We start from the raw sequence: 5,565 nt of genomic DNA, 5'->3' as shown, positions 1-5,565 counted from the left end.
CTAAAGAGCAATGATGCCAGTCTAGAGACTATGTGTGCCTGATCCAGGCCATGATCTTAGCAATTACTTGCTATGCATCAGAGAACTGGACAATGACTAAGAATGACAGAAGGACTGATGCTTTTGAGTTGTGGTGCTGGAGAATAGTATTGAGCTCCATGAACTGCCAAGAGAACAAATAAGTCTGTCCTGGAGAGGGTGAAACCAAGTTACTCCATAGAAGCAAAGATTTTGAAACTTCATCTCACATACTTTGGGCATGTTACCAGGAGGGGCCAATCTTTAGAGAAGGACATCATGCCTGAAAGGGTGGAAAGAATTGACACAGTGACTGTGATAATGGGATTGAGTATATCGGAGACAGTGAGACTGGCTTAGAATAGAGTACAATCCAGAGCTATTGTGCACGGGCTTGCTATGAGTTGAAAGAGAATCGATGACACATAACAACAACTCAACATATTTTAATATTAATATAGGAAGTGCAACCAGAGTGCTATTTAGAGGCAAGGATGGTGAAACTTTTTTTCACTGACTTTGATGATTTTTTTTTTCAGGAGGAACCACTCATTTAAAAGAGACATCATGTTGGGAAAGTTAGAGGGTTGGCAAAACGGAAGAAGATCCTCAAAAAGATGGATTGACACAGTGACTGTAGCAATGAGTTAAAGTATGACAACAGTGGTGTTATGAACAACATTGGATAGGCAGTCTAGGTATGTTACCATAGGATCACTCTGAGTCGTAGTTAACTTGATGGTATGTAACCACCAAAGCATAGTACTTTAAACACATTTTTAAAAGAGGTACTCATTGTTATCAGTTCATGTTTATTTGTATTGATTTGCTTGTTTTCTGTTGTCGTCTTTGATTCTGATGCCTGCAAAGCCATGAATATCAGAATTGAACTATGCTTCACAGGACTTTAACGTTTATTCTTTCAGAAATAATCTGACCTTTCTTCAAAATTGCCTCTTGGTAGCCTCTAGCCTTTGACCTTACAGTTAGGAGCCAATACTGTGTAAGCAAAGATGATAAAGGTTTGTCTCTCACTTTGGACATGTCAAAAAGACATGTTCCTTGGAAAAGACATTATGCTTGGAAAGATAAAAAATCAGCAAAAGAGAGGAAGATCTCCAATGAGAAGTATTGGTGTAGTAATCTTAGCAATTGACTCTAGTGTGTCAGAGATAATAAGGATGGCACAGGAGACGGCACATTTCAGGTCAGCTCTTCATCAACTCGATGGCATCTACCTACAACGACTTCAAAGGGAGAGCGGGCTGGTATCCATGGAAATTACAGAGCTAAGGCTCTTGGTAATGCATTACAATCTATACCACATTTACACACTCCATTTATTTATCCATGTTCTGCTCTCGTTCTAGACACCAGAGATGGACACTAAGTTCTTATCACTAGACTAAAGAATTAGAGCGTGCTTACTCCTTTTCTCACATGGTTATTGAAGCAGTGGTAATGCTAACATAATAGCACTCTTTACCATACAAACATCTGCTTCTAGAGTTTAGCATGTTGTCATTTATAATTGGAATACATAGGCTTGTGGATGCTATAGAAACAATGTTCTCCTTCACTCATTTTACATGACCGACTTAAACCATATAAAATACAATTCAGGTAACAATTTACCTCATTTGCACATAAATATCACATACTCCACTACTTTTGTTGATTTGTCATATTGTGGAAGCCATATGATGTAGTCTTGGATGCACTCACCAGTCTATGCCAGGAAATTTGGAGGACAAGTGTCCAGCCAGCCAATGGATTGGAAAAGGTCCATATTTGTTCCCATTCCCAAGAGAGATGATCCGAAAGAATGCAGAAACTACTAAACACTATCATTAATATCTCATGCAAGAAAAATACTGTTGAATATCATTAAAAAATGGCTAGAACAGTTCATAAATAGGGAGCTGACAGAAGTTCAAGCAGAATTTCGAAGAGGCTGTGGCACCAGGAATATCACTGCTGATGTCACATGGATCCTGGTTGGAAGTGAAGAATACCTAAAGAATGCCTATTTGTGCTTTATTAACTATACAAAGCCATTTAACTCTGTGGATCACAACAGGTTGTGGCTGACATTGAGAAAAATGGAAGTCTCAGAGCACTTAATTGTGCTCATGAGAAACCTATACCTGGACCAGGAGGCTGTTGTATGAACAGAGCTAAGGAACACTGTGTGGTTTAAAATTAAGAAGGGTGTGGCTCAGAGCTGTATTCTCTCTTCATATCTATTCAATCTCTATGCTGAGTAAATTATTCCAGAAGCTGAACTCTATGAGGAAGAATGTATGTGGTATCAGAATCAGAAGGAAACTCACCAATAACCTGCATTATGCAGATGACACGATCTTTCTTGCTGAAAGTGGAGAGGCCTTGAAGCACTTGTAGAGGATCAAGGAAAGTAGCCTTCAATATGGACTGCTACTCAATGTCAAGAAAACAAAGATTTTTACCACTGGACCAGTAAACAACATCATGATGAATGAAGATGAGATTGGAATTGTCAACAACTCTATTTATTTGGATCCACAACTAACACCCTTGTTACCAGCAGTATAAGGAGACACATTGCACTGGAAAAGTGTGTAGTTAGGGACCTCTCCAAATTGTTGAGGAATAATGATGTCAGTTTGAGGACTAAGATGCATCTGAGTAAGATCATGGTGTTTCTGATCATTTGTTAGGCATTTGAGAGCAGAATAATGAAAAGGGATGACAGGAAAAAATTGATGCCTTTGAGCTGTGGTTTTGGAGAAAAGCTCTAAACATCCTATGGATTGCCAGAAGAACAAACATATCTTGGATAGGGTGCAGCCAGAGTGCTCTTTAGGGGAAAGAGAGATAAGGCTTCACCTGATATACATTGGGCATGTTGCTAGAAGGGGCTATTACTTGGAGAAGGACAGGATGTTAGGAAAAGTGTAGGGTCGGCAAAGGAGAGGAAGACCCTTGACCAGGTGGATCGATACAGTGACTGCTGCAATGGGTGTTAGCGTTTCAGGAAGTTTAAAGATGGCACAGAATAGAACAGGGTTCAGACCAGTTGTTCATAGGGTCATTATGAGTCATACTTGACTTGATGACTCCTAATAACAACAGCAACAACAACAATGGTACCAAAGTTTCAAACACCAGCAAGACACCCGTAGAAGATAGGTTTCAGCAGAGCTTCCAGAACAGCATAGATCAGGAATCTGCAAAAAATGTCTCCTGAAAACCTTATGAATCTCAACAAAACATTATCTCACTCACTTGATTTATGACCTACAAGAAAAGAGACCACTACTAGAAAAAGTCATCATGTTTGCTAAAGTAGAACAAAGGGAGGTCAGGACTTCTCAATGAAATGGATTGGCACAACAAATTGTTCGTTGCGATGAACAATTGTGATGATAGTGCAGGACTAAGCAATGTTTCATTCTGTTGTACTTAAAGTTTCTTTGAGTCTGAGTGAACTTGATGGCAACTCATAAAAAGTATGCAGCTAGTATTCCAGATAACTAAGAGAATTACCTTGGAGTCTTAGCCTTTATTCTCTTCTAAGAAGGGAAATAAGGTAATGTCTCCATTCTCCATATCAAAACAATCTTGATCTAAACATGGTAGGACAGGCGAAAACAAATGGTTACCTACAAATGAAAGCAAAAACTAGATATGATTTTGAAATGCTGAGTTTCTATGAGGGATAGATATATATCTAGTTTACAAATTTATTTTGTTTTCTTTTTCACTTTCCTTTGTTATGTATCTATTTTATAAATGTTCTGGAATCATTGTACACGAGCATGTCTTTAAAGACAAAAAAACAAGAAGAAAAACAAAACCAAAAAGATAACCCTCCTCTAGGGTAAGAACTTGTTCCATTTCTTCCTGTCTCCCGATGGCATATGCAGAAGCTCACTGTGGAAAGTTACACAGCATGCGTTGATTTCCTTAATTTGCTTCTATTCCAAAAAAGAAAAATCTACCCAAGTAATTAATTAGCAATGTAAAATGGCAATATTAATATACTTGATAATTGCCCTTCAATTCTCCATGAGGCATGTTGCTGAAACAAGTCCTTTTATAAATAATTAAAGCAAAAAAAAGTATAGCTTCAAAACAGGAGCACTGTTTGATCTAACAGCTATATTTGTGGAACTTTATCTTAAAAAATTATTCAAGAATTTGCAGAAAAAATAATTTTTAGCTCTCAATATTTTAACTTTTTTAGAAGCATGAAGTATATAATAGATTTAGCTACCAAATATGACATATTGCAGTTCAGTGTCTAAATGTTACATGAGATTTTAATTTTCATCGTTAGGTTTTTCTGTATTGACTATTTTCATCTATCCAATGAGCTGTACTATTACTATTAAGTAAATAAATCTCAGGTTGAAATAGCAAAGTTATATTGAAAAAGTCAAAAGAACATTATTTGTGCCTCTATAATCACCATTAAAGAATCTTAGGTATGGATGCGTGGAGTTAGATGCAACCTTTCTCAAGCTCATTTCCAAGACACTGACAGAGGGCAAGCCAGCTTTGTGTCTGTACTGCTTCCAATGGGAAACTGCTCTACAAGCACAGATTAAGGTTTGTATTATGTGTTCAATCAGGGACATCTTTCTCTTCAACCAAGAACCACTTTGTCTACAATTAGGTAAAAGAAAGAGAATTTAAGTAAAAGATATTTACTTCAATTATAAAATTTAAATTTAAAAAATTACTTAAGAATTTAAGTAAAAGATATTTACTTAAATCATAGAAGTAAAATGTAAGTAAAAATCCTTACTTACACTCTAAAATATACTACATTTATTACGAGTTATTTCAGAAATAAGTTTTGGCTTTTTCACTAAATGTAAACATAAACTTTTCTTCACTGATGGTGAAATTTACCTGATGTTTGGAAGAGTTGAGATCATTACAATCTGAACATGTTTTTGTTGTGTACTGTTGAGTCAGAACAAACCCATAGCTGTCCTTCAGTTGGTTTTCAGAGGCAGTTAATCTACAGTAGGAGATTACCCATCTTTCTCCTGTGGAGCAGCTGGTGGATCCAAACCCTATGCTTTCAGGAATACATCACAGTTTCTTACCACTAGGTCACCAGAGCTGTATTACTCACTGTAATAGAAATAGCCTACTTACTTAAACTGTCTCTAAATTCAACAGTTTTTAAAGTATAGAAAAAATGTTGTTACCTTAAAAGAAAATTATGTGAAAGCAATAAAACATTGATCTGGCTGCCTGCCAGTGGTTTTAGAGATACAACTTAAAAGAAATACTAGTAAGAAAATTATGGGTAACAATTTTAAGAGTTAAAAAGTGGAAATATTACATTAAGGAGGTTTGCAGAAATATACTTTAAAAATGGATATCTTAATAAGTATGTTAATAACAAGACAGAACACCCAGAATGTATAAGTAAGCAGAAGTAAAGCAGGAGGCAAACAGTTCTCTGACGCACTTGTCTCAGCTTTACTGTGCCTTTATAGAAAATTGCCAGGGAGCAAATCACAAAGAGAATTCAATGCGAATGAAGCT

At 36.5% G+C, this 5,565-nt stretch overlaps 1 pseudogene; it reads right to left on the bottom strand.

The window, feature by feature from the left end:
- LOC102860742 overlaps window positions 1-1,658 on the bottom strand; it is a 7,047-nt pseudogene extending 5,389 nt beyond the window's left edge.
- Between the last annotated feature and the right edge of the window lie 3,907 nt (window positions 1,659-5,565).

This window comes from Elephantulus edwardii, unplaced genomic scaffold (genome assembly GCF_000299155.1).
Source record: "Elephantulus edwardii isolate Elephantulus edwardi_28Jun2011 unplaced genomic scaffold, EleEdw1.0 scaffold00034, whole genome shotgun sequence".
In the NCBI taxonomy this organism is placed as follows: Eukaryota; Metazoa; Chordata; class Mammalia; order Macroscelidea; family Macroscelididae; genus Elephantulus; species Elephantulus edwardii.
This window is presented reverse-complemented; position numbering and strand designations above follow the sequence as displayed.